General features: G+C 37.7%; 1 long non-coding RNA gene across 1 annotated transcript in view; it reads right to left on the reverse strand.

Moving 5' to 3' along the window:
- LOC135204140 (uncharacterized) overlaps positions 1–1,515 on the reverse strand; it is a 321,292-nt gene extending 319,777 nt beyond the window's left edge. The window contains exon 1 of the long non-coding RNA XR_010312111.1: positions 1,382–1,515. This is a non-coding gene — a long non-coding RNA (uncharacterized LOC135204140). The remainder of the gene's footprint in view (positions 1–1,381) is intronic.
- Positions 1,516–22,005: the final 20,490 nt, after the last annotated feature.

A 22,005-nucleotide genomic window follows, 5' to 3' on the forward strand; every position in this document is an offset into this window, starting at 1 on the left:
GCCATTTGCCAGCACGATGTCTCAGCAGACTGTCGCTGCTGCTGCACATTTGTGCAATCTTCAGAATAACGGGTATGAACATAAGCTACAATATCAACACGAGTTGCCTAGTTTGATAAAAAGGCATTTTTCTGGTCAAGGAATCTAATATTCACTGAGCCAAATAACATACTTAACACTATCCAATTATAGTAAATAAGGTTATTAATAAGAACGTTGTAAGCCTAATAGTGATGAAAATAGTTGGACGACTGTCATTAAAGGAATAATTCGAGGCCAAAATTAAATGATACAATGCATGTATAACTGTATATATTAACAATGCTTCTATTGGGGTTCGTACATTGGCTTACATGAGCATCTCCACCGCCACAACTATGATTACCGTGGACACGGCACTGGCGGGAAATACAAAAAGGTGTTCAAAAAACCTGCGCCCGCGACACAGCCTTCGAAACCTACACTGTTTACAGGTTTAAAGCAAATTTCTCGATATAAGGAGTATCACAAAGACCTAAGAAATACGTATGATTAGACCACTACCGTGGTATGAGCGAGACCACCCTGAGACACTCACGGTGGTCTTGGTATGAGTCACTTCGACCTAAAGCCTTGTAACTATTGTGTGAAAACATATTACTGGGTTTCTAGCGAGAAGGCCCAGTGAAACGATTCGCAAGTGAAATTAAACAATTGCCAAGTTTGTATGAGAGAGAGAGAGAGAGAGAGAGAGAGAGAGAGAGAGAGAGAGAGAGAGAGAGAGAGAGAGAGAGAGAGAGAGAGAGAGAGAGAGAGAGAGAGAGAGAGAGAGTTCTGCCTAATTTGACGTTAAACTGCCAGAGCCGTTCACGCAGAGAAAATGGACTTGCATAAGACAACTGTTTGATCACGACGATTTACTCTCTTAAGTTGCATTAAAAGTGGAAAACTCATCTTGCTTTTTGGCTTCATGTTAGCTAGAATAAAAAAAGATCACTGCAAGTAATTCAGTAACGAAACGAATACGTCCTTAACCGGTGACAACTACGAGAAAGTGCTGGTTGCTGAAGTCCAGTCCGGATTAGACGTAGAATAGGTTGGTTGGTTTAGTTAAGACTAAACCCTCCTTATGCCAACACGTGTCTTTTACCCTAAGGCGGCCATACGCATAGTAGCGTAAGAAATGGTGTAGAAGACCTTCCACGGCCCTGTTGATTCTGACTACCCAACAGAGACAAGGATTAGGCTAACTTCCTGGATAACCACACAATAGCTCCTTCTACCTTGGGGTCGAACCGACATTTGTTTTATCATCTGCGCAAATGTCATAATAATTTGCCAAGAAACAACAAACTGTTTTTATACGAACTTTATTATAATAATTGCTATGTAAAACTCTTACCTTGAATAACCCAATCTTAAAAATGAATGGAGTACCGACGTATACGTATGATCACCACCAAAGTTGATAACTGACTGAACGAAATTTAAGTTTAACTCATGGCCGGGTGACATCATGATTCACCGTCCGTTCACACCTACCAGGTTCTGACCTCCGGCTTTGACTTAGCGACAGACGACTTTGGTTTGCCTAACTAGGAAAGAGGTAAAACTATGCAGTTCAATGATGTCAGGTATGTTTAAATACTTATGCAATATTAGGCAACTATTCTCGAGTCATCAGTCCTCAGCAAATGCTCTACAGAATGCAAGATTTTTCTCTAGTCAGCCGTACATATTTTACCATCTGACACGGTGAAGCACGCTTTGGTAGGTTTGGGATCATACACAGACCCCAGTGAACTCAGGTTTTTTCGTTTGACTCCTTTCGGAAGGGACGTAGTATGCATTTGTATTGCAGGACACACTTTTGAAGTCATAGGCCTAAATGTCTAACGAGCATTGTACTAGACCTGAAGCACTTTCAAAAGTTCCGAAGAATAGCTTGCATGACGTTTGGCATCTAATTTTAACTGAAGCTTACCTCTTAATCTACTGAGTTATTGAAATCTACTGGTCACGTTGCTTTATTGTTGAATTTCTAATATACAGCCAAGACTCCTTCACTTTCTTCACCACTAACAATAGTATTTTTTTTTTTTAAGTTTAACCCAGTTTCCAGTAGCAGCCGGGGTTTCAAGAGACGAAAACGACATTATCTGGCAATATATTTAAAAAAAAAATCATAATAAACGCATCAAATAGACGTCTAGCGAAGAAGTGGCTGTTGTTCATTTACGATGTCAGCAATGAGTTAAGAAACATTGTCAAGGGCGTCCGCGGGGGCCAAGGGGGCCATTTGGCCGCTCCCGCTGGTATTACTGGAAAATTTTGAAAATTTCATGGAAAATACAATATGAATAAAAAAAAATTACCCGGAAAATGCAAAATGAATAAAATACCATGAACATTTCTCACTGACCTACATAACTTTCGCACCAAACTTCCCGAACAAGTTGTAAACAAAATATTGCAATTTCCCGCTGTTTCTCATGACCCTGGGTCCCATTATCATACGTTTTCCAGGAATTCTAATGTGTGTTCTGTCTGTCTTGTCTCTCTTTGTGATTTATGAAACATATAACTCGAAAAGAATTTTTTTCGCCATCATCCACGTACGTTCATTGTTAAGTAATTCTCCACAGGAGATGATGTAGTTGAGCTACTCTGTTAGATTAAAAAAGAAAGAAAAAAAGCTGCCACCATTTTGCATCTAAGCACTTTGGGAAACAATTTTTCTTTTCGAAAAAGGGGAAGGGGAAAGCCCCTCCCCTTAGAGCCCCCTTGCATTTTTTTCTGCGTACGCCCATGATTGATTGATTAAATATGTCTACTAAACATAGTGTACTATTGTTTTAATAATTTCAGTTAATATGCTGAATATTAATTTGGTCTCACTTTAAAACTAAATAACATGCATGATGTATAACCACGAATATACGTAAGTAGGATTATTTTTCTTTGACATTACTTCGCTATGTTGAATATTCATTCTCATTTGATAAAGGACTTACATGTGTGGTTTAAAACCCTGAACAAGCAAACATTAACACGGAATGACTAAAATAGTTTTTAGAAAGCTGCATATTTTAAATTATTCGAAATACGTAAGCAGGAGAATCAAGATCCTTCATTTTTTCGAATAATTAAAACTGTCATAATAGTCTATGGATTTTACATGCCCAAGACGAGGTTCATTCTTGTAGATTGCAATGGAATCTCCAAGACATCAGGAATGATGCTGCCATTTCCAGCCCTTAGTTTACATAATTATTTTCCTACGGAAAAATTGCAAAATTATTGCAAGAGCACCGTCTGTTGACGCACCGTCTGTTGACGCCATGGCTACTACAAAGAAACAAGTAAAAAAAGAAAAAGTAAAAATTGTGTGGAAATTTCTTCGGCGCAGTTGAGTTTCTGTACAACGTAGCTATAATGCTGTATGAAAACATCAGCTATTGGCGGCCCGGTGCGTTTCAAGTGATCACCAGATATTGTAGAGTGAGGGTGCGTCCCATGCCCCCGGAAAGCGCTGTCAGATGATCGCTCATGGCTAACTTTAACCTTACATAAAAATAAAAACTACTGAGGCTAGAGGGTCGCAATTTAGTATGTTTGATGATTAGAGGGTAAGTGATCAAAATACTAATTTGCAGCCTTCTAGCCTGAGGGCGGACGGACAGAATTACCGACACAATAGTTTTCTTTTACAGAAAACTAAAACTATAGTAAGTGGTGCAGGCAGACTTGCGCAGGTATACCTGAAAGTTAGTAGCGGCCTTTATACTTTCCGGATACGTTACTTGTTTGTGATCTGAAGGGAAACCTTAAGAATCGTCGCCTTGCACGCTAGGTTTAAGTGGGGAAGCCGTAAACCCGAGAGCCAATGGCTGAAAGGAAAAATCGTATCTAAAAAGCGTAAAAATACAGAGACGTTGAGACATCTTTGTGTTTGTTATTATCATTATTATATTATTATTATAACCTTGTCAGTGCTACCTTTCAGTGCTTCCTATGATACCTTTAAATTCGCGGGGTTATTATTACAGCCACGGCTGAATTTGAATCATTAATATATCTCTGTCGTTTCAGTCGAATGAAGTCCCTGTTGACCTTTTAACATACTCGTATTACCACACTTGTGTTCCACCCCAACACCTCGCCCCGCGGGAGGGCTCGTGCTGGCATAAAATCGTCCTACTCTAACCCAGCTAAACACTTTTTACTGCGTATTCAAAGAAATAAATGAGCCTGTAGTTGTCATTGTGTTTATATTTGTTCTAATCAGTAGAAATATGCCAAAATGGAATAATAGCACAAAAATCCGTAATAGTAAAGCATTCATCCAACATACCAATGAAATAAATTATTTTGTAGTCAGCGTAGGCCTATATTTATTAGATAATATTGCCTTATATTCCACTAAAGCTGCTTTTTAATTCAATACATTATCTGAAAAAAATCTTATAACCACAGATGCATCTAATTTGTCTAACATGGGCTTCGAAAATTCCTCTTAGGGAGGCTTCGTTATTTTGTGGAGTACCCGCCATCAAGTTTTTGGCTTGTTTCAGACACCCGTTGAATTGATTAACACCATGACAAGTAGACAGGCTGGTGTTACGACCATAGATATAGAGCAAAGATTCCCAATCATTTTCTGGTCGTTACCACCTTTTCATACACAATAATTATCCATGGCCCACCGCCAACTACCTATATCTCATGATTACGGTGACTGTCTACAGTCCGACACTCATTGGGTCCATATAAAAATCGCTCTAGCAAATCCTGTAACTTTATTGATAACATGCATAATTGAAGTAATGAAATAATAGATATGATGCCTCAGCATACAAAGAATGCTACTACCTTTCAGCAACATTTTTAATCGGTTCATAATAATGAGAAGTTGGAAGTTAAATTTTACGTTTCTGAGCTATTACACAAAAGTAGATGATTAAAAAGAATGATACAGCATTTCATTAGCCTTCTTTATATAAGTGCTTCACGATGCAGAGCTTACTTACCATCAAAGTGGTATTGATGTGGGTATTCACAGGTGGGCTCAAACTGAATATATAAGGAAATACACAAGGTGATCAGTGATGCAACTGTGAATCTGTGGTTAACTCGAATAATGTGAGCATCCTTGGCCCTGCTAGCTGATTCTCAAGACTCATGGTCAGGTTATCATACAGAATCCACAGCTTCGGAACCTCAGAATTATATTCAGAAGAAATTACTGACACACGTTGACACACATTACTGCTGTAATGTGTGCCAACGTCTTGCTTTATGTCAAGAACACATAATCAGAAAAAAAAAAAATTACACAAAGTGATGTGTTACTCATGCGTCTGGCAGCAAGGCATTACACAAACCTGTGGTGAACCTGTAAGTTGCCTCCACTGGCTGCAACCCACTAAACTCATTTGGTTTTATACCTACATATCAGATCATGGCCCCCTGCATTCTCCCCCAGGGAGCCATGACCCCTAGTTTGGGAACCACTGATATAGAGGGGAGAAACTGGACATTTAAGTTATGATCGCATGCATGTAAGGTGGTGTTGTGAAAAAATACATGCAATATTTTCTCAGTACATAATTCCACCGCTCCACATACGTTTTCCCGCCCTTGTTGGTAGGCAAGGTTCCACGTATTCACTTTGGAACCAAGAACGGGATGGTTCTCATGTGTGCTTTTATTTCCAAGTCACTCTGGCTCCCCATGTAATCCTCTCCTGTGTGTTGTTGTGAATTAATTTTTGTGTATGAGTAAAGGATATGCTCTTTTTATAAATCAAAATTTTAACATAATTAAGTTGTCCGTGTGGGTGTAAAAAGACCGCACAGGCAGTAATCGCCCTCTCTTTAGCTTCTAGTCATTCAGTTAGCATCAATCGGGCAGAGGGGGCTCCAGGGTTAACTTGTACATTTCCATGCGGAAGGGAGTTGTGACTGAGTGACTCGGTGAAATGTACAATAAGTAATCGTTGCATATCTTTGCCATCATTGGCTTTAATGAATTGTAAGGTGTTTTTGATTGAGCCGTATTGTATCAGAATCATGTACCTGAGATTATTGCAGTGAAATTTTGTGTCCTTTTTGAGATTTTCTTGGATTCTCGTGGTTGCTTGGCCACATTGTGCCTTTGGTACACTAAAGTGTAAATTAACCTCATTTTTGTTTAGTCACCTTGTAAATTTGTAAATAGGGTATCAGAGAATTATTTTTTGTAATAAAATCAACAAAATTCAGTGTGTTTCCATGGAGCTGTCCTTGTGTAAGGGCTGGGGCTTTTCCCTTCAGGTAGGACTATCCCCCTCATAACATTGAGGCTGAACTAGTACTCTGTCGTGGAAGTATTCGCGACAGGTGTCATTGTTATGCGATGATTTTCAGAAATGGCTGGCACCCAGTGTTGGTCCATCAACTGTGTCACTTACAGAAATAAGATCACAAATGAACAGGGGATCATATTTCACAAATAAAAGACCTATTTTTAGTCATGAAAATTTTTATGACTGTGTTGAAATAACCTCAGGTAAACATGTGTTAGATCACAGTCAAGTACACACCTGCTTTTATATCTAATAAACTATTAAGTTGTAAGGCCTTTTATTAAAGCCTATTTGACTACACAGGGCCTGCTTTTATATCTGATTAACTAATGAATATTGTAATAAGCTTTTTATTAAAGCCTATTTGTCATTAAACTTATGTAGCCTAATAAATTAGTAAAAGGGTTACCGTCAGTCCATATAACCATGGTTAAGCCTGACAATTTTTCTTACTACTAGTACAACAGTAAACATAGTATCATGATGCCTAGATCCAGGCCTGCTGCAGTTTTAAGTGTTAAGGAAGTGGTATAAATGTTATTTACATTATTATCAATAAGTTCTCAAACCTGGTATGGAGAGGACTCAGCTGAATTTGATCTGCCAGAACACTTAAAAGTAGTATTCTTCAATTCTACCACTACCATTTTTTACCCAAAAGAGTTTTAAAAGTAAATTTTAGTAAATAGCTAGTCTACCAGGGTTGATCATCAAATAACCAAGGATAGCCTACCTTAGCTTAGCAAAGGTAGCCTAACTTGGCATAATCTTCAGGAATGCTGATTTTTCTATCTGTCCCCTCCACAAACTATGAAATACTGCTCAAGTCTTGGCTAGCTTTGAAAATCTAAGTCATTCTTACAGGCTAGCCTAACTTTGACTGTACAATATAAATACTAACTACTATGAGATTCAGGGCCCCTGTAACACGGTTGTTTGGACTGCTACTTGTCAAAGCATCGGATGTAGCTGAAAGTTGACATATGTATATTTTACAACCACACACAAATTTTGTCAGCATTATCAATAACCTAAACCCGATAGTTTTAATTTTTATAGAGTAAAAATGATCTAGCCGACGCCATGGCCAATGATTATGAGCCAAGAGTCGAAAAACATTCATTACGTAAGCTGAATTTGATCTGCCAGAACTTAAAGGTAGTATTCTTCGATTTCACCATTATCATTTTTACCCAAAAGGATTCAGCAAATTCATAATTCATTATAGTTTTGAAAGTGAATTTTAGCGCGTAGCTGGTCTACCAGGGTTGATCATCAAATATCCAAGGGTACCTATACCATAGCCCAACCTAAGCTTAGCAAAAGTAGCCTAACTTGGCATAACCTTCAGGGATGCTGATTTTTCTATCTGTCCCCCTCCACAGACTATGAAATACATCTCAAGTCTTGCTACCCATGAAATTCTAAGTTATTCTTACAGGCTAGCCTAACTTAGACTGTACAATGTAAAAAAGTATGTTGAATTACAGGTCAGTATGATTGTGACATATTACATAGCTTTATATATGGTTAATATATGTCTGCAGACTGCAGCGCACAGTAATTATTAAATGAATATTTTGCTACGTTATTTCTCTAACAATATTCATGTACTTTTATATTAGATTACGTATTAACTTGTGTTTTATTTTTCAACAAATCTCGTTAATGGAGCCCCTCTTTTCATAATAGATACCTTTTCAGAATTATTCTATTTTTATTTTTCTTTATTGGAACATATACTTTTATGCACAGTAGTATTCAGTTTTTTGCTCAAGTAATAATTACATTCCTCGTTATCGAGACAAATATATTTAAAATTTACAAAAACTGGATTTTCAATACTTTATCTTATTCTATACAACAATTGTAGTTCATAACTGAAAACTGAAACCTATGTTTTTTATCGAATGTTGTATTGGAATTTTGGAAATACCAAAGTTAAAAAGAAAACACTTAGTTTATTTTGAAAATAAACACACACACATATATATATTTGTATGGTGTTTTTACGTTGCATGGAACCAGTGGTTATTCAGCAACGGGGACCAACGGCTTTACGTGACTTCCGAACCACGTCGAGAGTGAACTTCTATCACCAGAAATACACATCTCTCACTCCTGAATGGAATGGCCGAGAATCGAACTCGCGACCACCGAGGTGGGACGCCAACACCATACCAACCACGCCACTGAGGTGCTTTATATATATATATATATAATATATATATATATATATATATATATATATATATATATATATATATGTATATATATATATGTGTATATATATATATATATATATAATATATATATATATATATATATATATATATATATATATATATATATCATTTTCATGACATCTGGATTACATGATATATATATATATATATATATATTATATTATATATATATATATATATATATATATATATATATATATATATATATATATATATAATTTTCATGACATCTGGATTACACTGCTGCAGCTTTCAAAATAGATATTAATTAATGTCATTAGTTGTTGGGCCAACTATTTAGTATTTCAAGAACTACATGTCAACTAAAAAATCCTAATTAGTTGTCTATATTTTGCAAGGAGACATCAAATTTGCCTATGTAACTCATTGAAAGTTATATTCCTTGATATTCTTATCATTAAAAATTACCAGTAAAAATTAATGCTGCTTATTTTATTATCCGTATTATTAAAATTTTATCTGTTAATCCTTGTAAAACATTTACTTTGAATAGCTAACAATGAAATATATTTAAAAAAAACTGTTTCCGTGGATTTCCGGTATTATTTTCTAACTGTCCCGAAATCCCGGGATCCAAAATCGGGCTCAAACTGGAAACCCTATTGTGACCTTACCTAAGATGAGCTTGTTTCACTTCTCATCGAAACCAACAGTGCAGACTAGTGAATATTGGTTGTTAGGTATCAGGCTATTGAACCTAGCCTAATAATAATATTATTATGCCCATGGATGAAGCTTATATGGGACGGCAACGTTGGAGATGGCAATTATTTTACCAATACTATTGTCAGCGTCAATGTGCCCCATGAATAAAGAACGATAATAATAAGTTCTGCCTCTAAATAGTAAAACAGTACTGTAAACTTCTGATGGAAAGAAAGGCACATAACATCAACAAATTGGTCAACTATATTGCTCAAGTATATAAAAACTACAGCAGACAGAATTAAAATCTATATTTCTGCATATAGTACACGTTATCCTTGGAAAATGCTAAGATAATTTGCCAATCTTTAAAGACAGCTGAGAAAATTGGCTGTCAATGCATCATGACCATAATATAGTAGTTGCCATATCTACAAACCTTTATGTCTCAAGTGTATTAGAAATGTACCATAAAAATTAAATATTTTTATTTCTGCATACAGTACATATAGTATATAGTAAAAGATGCATAAATCACTTGACAGTCTTCACGGACATCTGAGAAATCATGGTTACGGTTTTCACAGTATTCGGAATTTGCATATCTTGCATTTGTCGACATCTTGTACGCCCTCATGGTTTTTCCTTCGTAAAACATAAAGAACATTGTTAACAGGAAAAAACATGATGAAGTATTAAATCGAATGTGAGCGCTGTCAATTCCGCAACAATATGCACGGACCAGGCGTTTGGTTTGAGTTGTTGCCTGAATAGACCTAAGTTGTAAAACTAAAATAAATTCGCTATTATTATATAGCGAATTGAATTTGCCTATAGAATTTGTGTAATTTTTCCATTACCGAAGATGACTGTCTCAGAAGCATTACCATCTACGGCTCTACCAGTCTGCCTTCCACCGCCCACACACTCCCTACAAACTATAGTGAGGTGAGGGTGATGTGTCATGGGTCCTCCGGAACACTTGAACGTTATTTTAAAGTGTTAGTGCAAAAATGCAAAAAGAAAAATATGTGAAAATTGTGGTCCAGAAAGTCACAGATGCCTTTTGCCGAGTGCTGAAGGTAAGAAGTGTAATCAGTTTGACTTGTGAAATGTAAGTACAGTGTGGGAAAAGGAATACGACATAGCCTACACTTTAGACTTAATGATTGGTGGTTGTCACTTAGGATATTCTGTTTGTTATAACTATATTGATATTCATGCTAAGGGTACTCATAACACTAAGAATAACAATAATGATACTAAATGAATGGCAATGAAACATGTGAAATGTATAGCCTAGTAATCATATTATGGAGATGCAAAAGCGAAGGGTCCGGTGTACCCTATGTTGGTAGATCTAGGGTACTTATCCGGGATGGCCTAGAGCCCTAGACTATGGCAGCTGCGGTTTTTCTATGCAGTTTTACTTACTGAACAAGAATTTTAAGTAATATTTATTCGGACGACTGTAATTAACCCCCAGGGTCCAGTACTAAACACGACGAAATACATTGGACGGCCCAATATCTAGTGGATGTCGTATCCGCGGTTACGTTCCTTGCAGTCCAAGCGGACTACTTCTGTAGAAATACTTACATAACTACTAAATGGCTGCGGCCGAAGGGTGGTCGGGAGGCAGTGGTGGATTTTTAAAGAGGGTGGGGGAGGGGGCACGTGGTCACGAACCCCCAACCCCATATATATGAATAATACAACATAGTTTTCTTTCAGTAAATCGTAGCAAAGTTTGCTTAGTTAATGATTATTTCAACAGCACAACAACTACCACTTCTGTGTATGTGTGTATACATATATAAATACTGATATGTAACATATGTGTGTATACAAGTTTAATTTTATTGTTGGGTGTCTCTCTGGTCTTGTCTTGAGGGGGGTCGGTAGAAAATTACGTTTGCTTTATGACGAAAGCTGCTTGCGAATGAGTTCAAATTCCTTTTCCAGGAAATCTGGGGAACAAATTCTTAAGGCTCTATGAATAGGTTGCTGGCTACGCTTATCTTGATAGAAATAGCCAAAGTTAAAGGCTATGACTGTAAATGGCGATGGGAGAGCACTCCTCGCTGGGTTGTGATATAGAGTAGGTTAAGCTACAGAACATATGAAACGATCAGTTTTAGGACTCTCTTTTTCTTTAAATATTCAGCCAACAGACTCAACTCTAGACTGTGGTGGAATTGACGGGCAAAAGTTTCCGGTTTTAAAATCTCCCCTTGATGCTACTTGTTTTCAGTGCCTGAATTCTAAGCTTAGTAGGAAGGTCAGAAAAGGGATCAACCTGTGTGTGTAAAATTGCGTAATACGCCATCCAGCCTCATTATTTGACCATATTTGGGTCGTAAGGGCTCCATGCTGGGAAGTATTAGTCTAGTTTATTTGATCAGTCACCCAAAGCATGCCAGGTATCTACGTACACACGGTCGAGCAGTGTTCGTCGGACAAACACAGTTACTATATCGTACTATGTAGTATGGTGACGTCATAAGCGCACATTGGAGAACTGACCTGGCAACAAATAGTGCTACCAGATATTGATGTACTATACCATAGTTTCTACTCCGTTCGCCGGTCAAAGTCCGCCAGACAGAGTTTTAACTCTTGAGCCGAACATTAGTATTGTGGTCTTCAAATTTTTTCTTTGCAAATGACTTTTTTTATGCATTACATACCCGGTCCTATTGCATGTTTGTAGGTGCCTTTGCTTCCCAGAAGCAACACATTGCAAAATTACAGCGCCTCAGTGGCGTGATTGGTATGGTCTTGAACTGCCACCTCGGTGGCAGCCATTTCGATTCTCGGGCATACCATTGAGGTGTTAAAGATGCGTAATTCTGGTGATAGAAGTTCACTCTCGGCGTGGTTCGGAAGTCACGTAAAGCCGTTGGTCCCGTTGCTGAATGACCACTGGTTCCATGCAACGCATAAACACCAACAAACAAGCAAACATTGAAAACTTCGTGCATAATAAAGACAATATGTACAAGATTCTCTCTCTCTCTCTCTCTCTCTCTCTCTCTCTCTCTCTCTCTCTCTCTCTCTCTCTTATTACTCAGTATTATCAATATAATTTTTCATTTGTTTCTGAATTAGTTCAAGAAGTAGTAACCCTATGAACAGTAACTCACGACCCTGTATTGAGTCTCGACCCGTACTTTGGAGATCCTAGCGTTTGTGTGTGCAGTACCATATTAAGCTTTGCGGGGCCCTGAGGCACACTCCATTGGGGTGCCCTAGCCTTCAAAATAAAACTAAAGTGCATGTATATTCTCAAATTTTATTTATATTCATCTCTAGACATAGTATGAGTAAAAATACAAAAATGGCAGAAAGCCGAATGAAAAAAATATTAGACATTAGACTTACAATAGTACTTTACGTGTTTTTTTTACATAAAAACTCATGTATCAGTTCGTCGAAATTTTGTTGTCGTAATAGTTCATTCTCAATAGTCATTGATAAATGCATCAAACGCTCTTATAACATTGATGATCGAAGTTTGTTTTTTATCCGGTTTCAGTTTTGACAATGACCATTCGCTCAGAAAATCACTAAAATTTCATAGTATAGCCTATGCAGCAAGATTCCAAGATCTGCCTTTCAAAACTTCATAAACCACAGGGATAACAATGCAAAGTACTCTATTTAGCAATTGTATTAAGTTGTATTGTAATAATAGTCTAATGAATTTATATTAAGAAATTGTATGATGAAATTAAATAAGATAATAGAATTAGCATCAATCAGTTAACGCACTTTATGTACTTAGAAAATCATTAATCATAACACAGTAAACCTAAACTACAAATAATCTCAAGTGACAGTGAGTCAGTGACAACAAATTGCATTGTTACCAGATCCAGTCATACACAATGACACGTCGCATTATTGCCAGATCTGTGTTGCCTTTGTAACACTTCTATTTTTAAAATTAACAACATGACAATTATAATAACAAATTATTATTATTATTATTATTATTATTATTATTATTATTATTATTATTATTATTATGTAAATGGAGCCTCTAGAATTTGAGGGCCCTGAGGCCTGGGCCTCACGTACCTCATTGCTAATATAACACTAAGGCGGGTGGGGCGGCGGGCGGGTGGCGGTTAAGACACCGTAATTATCGTTGCTGAAATATTGATGTTAAGAAAGCAACCCGCTGTGTGGGATCTGCTTCCGTGAGAGAAATAGTTGTTGCTGACGTTCAGTCTCGAACAACGCTATAACTGTGGTGCACAATAAAGTAAAACGCAAAACTAAGAAAATGGCAGTAAGCACCGCAATAATTACTGCATTTTGTGAAGAAACGGGAATGATGCAAGGATTGGCTAAAGAGAAGAAATGGCAGGGCCTCGAAGTACTGCTGCTATTCCATATTTAAAGGCAAATAAAAAGAGAGAAAGAAAAGGTGTTTTGAGGGATAGGGACGGAGGTAAATAAATTGCAAAACATGGTAAGCCCAGTGAGTCCATTATTTGCTCTTGCACTTCTGTCCTTATAAAAGTCTGACCTGACGTTCCATAAACAGGGGTTCTACCGGTAAAGTTCAATTAACATCAATCTGTGCCCTGGTATAGCCACCGAGAAAGAAGGCCGGCTCGATAGAAGAGCGAAGTAAGGAAGGTAGACCTATGGTTGTGCTTTAATCCTCAGCCCGGATGAACTTTCTTAAACATTTGTGAAACCCTCTTGACTTGGTATAATTGATAATCCTTCATAGGAAATGTCTTGAACAAAAGCTTGCACTGCATAACCATTTTTTATCGTGAAGGATAGAATTATTTTTGGGCACGGTAATTGAGCAACACGACATATAGGAAGTCCCTCATTATTTTTTATTGAAGTCCTATATGGAGTGTCTAAAAACTGTAGCTTCTCAACAAGTTCATCAACAGATCTGAATAGCCTAGAATTGTTATACTGAATGTCAATTGCAACTCTCTCAGCTATTGCAGCCTGCATCTGGGAATTCTCTTCGATGGATGGCCAGGACAGATGCGAGGGGCAGTTAGGAAGGTAACTGACGGAGTGACACCTTCACGAAGTTGTGGCATTTTCAATTTTGCAGTAGAAGTTGTGCCAGTAATTTTGTCATAACACGTTTTTCTCATCAGATATCCTCTGGCACGAAATGTAAACTGCAAACCTGAAAACAGATTTATAGTATATTAAAACTATAGCCCATTAGCGAATACTGAAGTGTCCGAATATCACAAGTAAATACATCATAGTAATTAATGCAAATGTAGCTGCATAATAAGTTCACGTTCCTCTAAGATCCGCATATGAATTTTATTAGCGAAAAACTAAACCAATTTTCCACAAACAACATTACAATTTCAGTACTACTGAGGTAAATGTCAAGTGTCTTTATAGACTCACGTTGCTATACTTGGTCGGGGTGTAGCTCTCACGCTATATGGCTCTCAGTCATTTTGCTGAGAGTTCGTTCTTGAAAGAAAATATGTTGACCTTGACCCGTGTATCATAATTTCCCTTGCAATTTGGGGGAACACAATGATAGGGAATCGTCACAAAACACTCGCAAACTTGTATTTAGTATCAGTATCTTTTTTGTTCCCCAAATAGCAAAAAAAAGTAAGTAATGCACTCGAAAAAAAATCAGCGGTGTGACCCTTTCAGAATTTTGATGAATACTAAAGCAGGTTAGTCGGGCTACCTTTCCTTAGAAAAGCTTACTTCGTAGAGTTAAGCCCAGCCATGTTGTCAGGTCGGTTGAAATCAAAACGAATCACTCATTGCCTCAGGTCATATGGTAAACACGTAACCTCTTGAATCGTTTACCTGGTAACGTCATAGTTCCATGCCTCTGTCCCTCCAGACACTGTCCGTAGCCCCGAACCACGAACACGGACAATGCCAGTTAACTCCGTGATCGCTTTTGACGTCATTAGCACACCTTGACTTTTCCTATCGTTTTTATCTGTTAACAGTGTTTGTCCGATGAATATGTTCGACCGTGTGCATGCTCCCATTTTATCTATTCATGCCGACTATTTGCTCAATTTTCCTATGATTTTGTAAATTAAGTAGACCACATTAAGTCGTCAGAGGTGACGACTCCCAGCTCTTTTACTTGGCGCTGTATCGTATTGACATTTCCAGTTGGGTCAAGATCTTAATAATCTAAATTTCTTGTTTTCTTACCGAAGTGTACGTTCTTCAGTTTGTTCCCGGTAAAGGTAGCTTTAGCGTGTTTGCGCTCAGGGATAGGGTACCTATTACCATCTAGCTCCGTTTGAAACTGTTCACGGGAATCGTCGGTAGATAGAGATATGAATGAGCTTTACCCGTTGGCATTATAGCATCGATTGAGAGGAATTTGGGTAAACAGGCTTCTGCTGGTTCAGCTGCCCGTTTTTCTTTCAGCTGGTTGCGTAGTATGACGTGTTTTACTTTTTTCAAAAGCCTAGGCGAGGCGAAGTCGAGATAAATAGCGTCAGTTTTACTACTTAATTCGAGTATTTTGATTATTGACTCTGGTTGATTAGCTGTGATAACGTAGGTTTTTCAGCCATCTTGGTTAATAGGGAGGCGATCGTTATCGATCAGAAGTTTGACGATCGTTCTCTCTTTTTATATTTCTATGGGGGTGGGGGGCGGGCGGGAGCGGTGTTAGGCTTTATACATACATTTACAGAACGGCATGATTTCGAGCGATAACTTTCGCTGTTTAGCTTTAGTGCTGGTCAAGAGAAACGGAAGAATTTTGCTAACCACAAGACTCGAATGCTTGTTGGTAAATTTCATTTGAAAATTTACGTTGGTCATAACAGTTTACAGGCAATATGTTAATACGAGAGATCTGGTAGCTTGCCATAAGATAAGAATGCTCGTCCGTACGTAAAGTCCAAAGTCATGAGGGAAAAAATGCCACAAGAAGAAAAAGAGTATTCAGTGATCATCGCCACCTTTTTTCTGTGTCCCTTATACAGATTTTGTGAATAATTGTAATCCTATATACACTTGCATTGAGCTATAAACAATCAAAGATTGTCCATCTGTTTTAACGTGCACTTTGCTCACAGAATGTGTTCATTTATTATTAAAGGTTAAAATCTTGGAAAACACGAATGCCTCGTCCAGATTCCTCCTTTAGCGAGCGATAGAAGCTTGTGGGTAGAAATAGGGAATCATCTTCGTCAATCGCAAATGACCGAGATGAAAGGCGGCAGCGATGGATCCTGATCGAGCATTTAGCAGTTGCACTGAAGGAAGTGAATCCGACTTTAAGCCATATCGTGGTTAATGGCTCTCAGTGCCACGCGCGATACAGCCCAGATTGAGTCCATTTCCTGCTACGATGAGTTACCGTTATTATCTTGTATATACTATATTGTGCTCCCTCGCCGATGCTATTCGCGGCCCAGCTTTCCTTGGTATTCGTTGGTTAACCCTTTTACGTGCAGGCTGTTGTCTGCTTCGGTTTATGCTGTTGCTTTTGCAGTTTTTAGGTAGTATGCGTTAGTTACCATTTCTGCATGCATTGTCTACTCATATCGATTATATTTTTATTGTAATTTTCGTCGGAATTCGTTGGTTAAAACCCCTCGTGTAGCTACTGCCTGCTTTTGAAAGTTTTATGCAAATCGTAGTTTTGATAGGTAACTCCATAACACTCTTCACCTTTGTTTTTTAGTTTTCTGTAAAAGAAAACTATTGAGATGGCTAACTGTCCGTCTGCACTTTTCTGTCCGCCCTCAGATCTTAAAGGCTACCGAGGCTAGAGGGCTGCTAACTGGTTTAATGATCATCCACCCACCACTCATCAAACATACCAAATTGCAGCCCTCTAGCCTCAGTAGCTTTTATTTTATCTAAAGTTACAATTAGCAATAACGGTGCGTCTGGCAATGCTAAAGATCAGTCCACCACCAGGCCATAGCTGAAAGTTTCATGGGCCACGGCGCATAAGGCATTATATACTGTACAGAAATCTCGGTTGCGCCAAATTCAGCGGATTTTTTACTTTTTTATTTTGTGGACTTTTTCATCGCTTACCTTACCTTTTTAAAGCACTTGTGTACTATTAAATTTACCTTTTATATCTAAGCTCTGAGATCACTGATTTCACGCTAATGGTTTTCGAATGGTATAAAAAATGTAATGAAACTGTTGTGAATCCGTTGTGAAAATGTAATTTTTTCTATTGATTTTTCAAACACCTCATGGTCTTTCATTCTAGTTCGAAATTCACAGCGAGAAGGCTAGATACAGTATAGACTCGGCCTCAAATAAGGAATTCGGTATTTAATCATTCTCAACGTGGTTTGCATCGTCTATCACAAGCTTTTATCCAAGTCCATAACCTCATAAAACTCTGACAAACTAGATTAATTAGTCCTTCGTCCATAAAGCGGCCTCCGTATGTAAGCTCATATTGTGCTACACTTTTGCACCCTGTAGGCGGTTAGTTCCATCAATACACCTCACGTGGTGCACTGTTGGCATTATGTAAGATTCTATGCAGCGTCCCTACTGGCCTTGGCTACAATCCCTTGCGTTCGTTTTACTGTAACTCTGTTCGTATTCTCTTTCTTCCAAGTTACTTTCCACGATCTCCTAACAATTGTTTCATCGTGCAACTGCGAGGTTTACCTCCTGTTACGACTTGAAACCTTTTTACTATAAATTTCCGTTTCAGCGCTGAATGACTTCGTAGGTCCCAGCGCTTGGAGTATTTATTTGAGTTATCCGGTGTTTTATGATCTCACCTTCGCAATAGTTTGATTACAGAAAATAAAAAAGCTCCAAAGCATTGAAATAACTAATTGATGTTGTATCAAGAAATCTATTATCAATTTCACACAATTGGGCCAAATCTGACGATCAAAGAGAGGAAAATGTAAAATGTTTGTCATGTAAAACTGAATGACGCCTTTCGAAGGCGATGCCGATACAGGGCCAATCGATAGACGAGTGTCATTTCTTGTAGGGAGAAACCTTCCGCGCCTTCTCAAATTACCTTCAGTCACCCCGCGAGGCTGGCACAGTCGTTTTCTAGCCAGACTCATCAGTGGCAGTGTTTAAATGGAGACATGGCCCAAAAGCAGTGCGGAAAGTTCTCTTTCCATTAGCATTTTCTAACAAATTTTTGGTTACATATTAGTCGGGGCCTTATTTGTAAAGGTCATATCAGTATTATTTATTTCAAAATAGTATAATAATAGAATAATAGCTATGCATCGTGACCCCTTGTGAACTCAGATGACAGAGTAAGACCGCCATTTGACAAGAAAAGTCTGGCAGAGACAAAACTTTCCTTAGTAGCAGAGAATATTGTGTGATCTGTTAAACGTTTTTTCACACACGCTTCAGTGAGACTAAGTCTGTTACTGAAGCCCCTGTGCAATGAAGCGCGGTGTTTGCCGAGGGTCTTTGCCGTTGATTCCTTTCAACTGCAAGGAAAAGACGATGGAAGAAGCCTCTGCAGTTCCCAAAGGACTATGGCCACGTTATTGACATCCCATTTACTTTCAACTTCAAGAGTCAGGGAAATTTCTTTTGGAATAAGCGTTTGTTAGTCCAATTTTCTCTCTCGGCTCCGTAAGGCTTCCGGATTTCAGCAGTACTGAGGCATCGCTTATACAAACAATAATCCTCCACTTGATGTCACCCTCCGATGCTACTTTAAAGCTTAAAGCAACACTTTTTTTTCCGCCCAGTGCCCTTGACAGCAATTCACTAAGCACGCGTCACAGACAGAGGGAGAGACAAAGACATTCTAGCGTTTTCGATTACTGAAACTTTTACGTTCCAGTATTTCCTTAGCATGTGCATTGTTCCCTACCCCTTAAATAAGTATTATATAAAGTGCATGCTTTCAGAATTCCTTGTTTTTAAATGTTCCTGTCATAGGCTTAGGATTAGTTTCAATACCACAGGAGACCCTTTCAAGATGAAATGTCAAACTTCATCACCGTCTGTGCTTGTATGTGGACTCACTGACGTACTAAGAACAAATAATTACGGCTCCCGGGGCAACTTTACTATGTAATTTAGAGTTTCAGGGGGGGGGGGGGGGGATTTTCCCTTTCACTGTCTCTGTTAGGACCTTGCTAGATGCTCAAAGAATTTCTTTCTTCAGTCATACACTTTCTCGTAAGGGCGAATGAGGGCATCGGATTTACATATGCCTCATTTTCCCATCACAGGGATGACATCCGAAAGAGCTACCCCTCCAGTAGTCAGAATGTCTTTTGGGATAAAGTTGCCAGCCGTGTGGCCTTATAAACAGTTTCGATCATCGCATTTGTGTTTCTACGTTTACTACATCAGCGGTACAAAGAGTTTAAGCGGAGTGCGCACATGCACACGCGTATATATATATATATATATATATTATATATTATATAATATATATATATTATTATATTATATATACTATATATATTAAATAAATATATATAATATATATATATATTAATAAATTATATATATAAATTATAATATTAATTATATAATATATATTATATATATAATATAATATAGTTTATATATATATATATATTATATATATATATATATATATATATCTACATACAATGTATCATATATGTATATAATATATATATATATATACATATATATATATATATATATATATATATATATATATATATAGTGTTAATGTATATAAAAAAGCCAATACATGCACAAGCGTATAATATATAGTATATAATATATATATATATATATATATATAATATATATATATATATATATATATATATATATATATATACTATAATATATATATATATATTATATATATATATTTATATATATATATATATTATATATATATATATATATATATATATATATATATATATATATAGTGTTAATGTATATATAAAAAAGCCACATCCATTGGTAACAATCATTACTTAATTGCGGAATCAAATAAGGAATCTATTCAAAGAGCACTTACAATATCTGAAACCTACTCGTTCATTCATCATGCTGATTTCTTATCCCGTTGCACTATCCTAGAGCAAAGTGACATTGCTACACAATAACCGATTTATGTAATGATTATCAACTTTCCCGTCTAAGATTATTATAGGAATGTTGCTCTTCCTTATGATTCTTGCCATTCATTTCACAGATTATTGCCGCTCCATCAGGTCAAGGGTTCTTCGCCAGAGTATTTCATCCATTTATTTTCTCTCTTCTTATGTAACCAAAGCATCTTAGCTCGGTCTTACCCATATATATAACTGATTCGCTTAAGTTAGATTCTTGGATGAGCCCTATGTCTACAAGACGTTAGTTTGGCGGCCGCTGATTGGCTGAGAGCTGCCTACCTCCCGGTACCAGCCAATCAGCGGCCGTCAAACAAACGTCTCGTAAGAATAAAGCTCATCCAAGAATCTGCCTTAAGTGAACCAGCTTTTTTTTTTTTTTATAGATACTTAAGTATCAGTCTTTTCAGTGGCCCTGCCTATGTTTCTTTCTGCTTTCTTTCGTCGTTTTTATCTTTGTCTTTCCTAGTCCTAACTTTCTTGGCCAATAAGACCAATAGGTTTATCAAAATATCTACTTATTCCAAATTGTGTGCATATGTGTTTGACTGTGCTCATGCATGTGTGTCTTACAGTATATGCTGATGTAGTACCACCCTTTTCTCGTAACAAGCTGATTTCATTTTTTTTTTCTCCACGTTAAAAGTGTATTTGATTCATATCTTTTTCTGTCACATGACACAGGACGTTTCTGACTGATCATGCGCTTTCCTTTTCCAATTGATACATTTGTGTTACCTTTCTTTATACGTTATCTTTACCTCACCCAGAGTGTGGTAGAGAGAGAGAAAGGAAGGGCGAGCAGGCAGGGTGTGGGATGGATGGATGGCGGGTTTGGGGGGGATTGCGAAGACAGGCTGGGGGGGAAGGGGTGGGGGTTGGGAGAGGGAGAGAAAGAAAGAAATAAGCGCCGTAAAAAGGGTTGAAAGCCTGAAGCCAGCATTGAAATATTTTGTGTGCGTGTAATTTTTCGAGAGGGGGCCGGGGGAGCTCACGGTGGGGGTAGTAGCCGTGTGGTGTTGTCGTAGATAATGATTGGCAAATTAGTCCCAAGTCGGACTGGTTGTGGATCATTATATCGGGTAATGAGGACCCAATTATCGGTGCGATCCATTTTCTTTCAATTCTTTTCTTTTTTCCTTCGGAGGAGGGGGAAGGGGGAGCCAACGGCGACTAGTCAAAATCAGTGGAAATTGTTGAGAGAAATAATGTTGCAAAAGAGCTCTTCGGCTCCTGCTTAGCCTTTCTTCTTCTCTTGAACTTGGGTTTCCTATTTTTGCCCGATTGTTCATTTGCTTGCTTCTTTATCCCTCCCTTTTCCCTCGTTTAGTTATGTCTATAATTACACACATATATAAGATAAGGATACATATATTTGTGTGTGTGTAATTGTAATAGCCACAATGAACCCTTAACTCCTCGAATTCTTCGCTCTTTTTTTGGATACGCTTCTCACTACAAAGCCTTGAGATCCAAGTGCAAGAAAGATGAAGAAATTATGACGTCCGGGAGCGGGAAACAACACCCGGGTTACCATAATCACGACGATGTCACGTTTGCGAAGGCTCAAAGTCTATTGCCTGTCATACATACATATACCTTTCGTTTTCATTTATATTTATTAGAGCTGGAATAGACCCAACCTCAACATCGTAGCCAAGTGGGTAATCGTTTTATTGCTTTTTAGGCTGAA

This window comes from Macrobrachium nipponense, chromosome 24 (assembly GCF_015104395.2).
Source record: "Macrobrachium nipponense isolate FS-2020 chromosome 24, ASM1510439v2, whole genome shotgun sequence".
NCBI classification, from domain to species: domain Eukaryota; kingdom Metazoa; phylum Arthropoda; class Malacostraca; order Decapoda; family Palaemonidae; genus Macrobrachium; species Macrobrachium nipponense.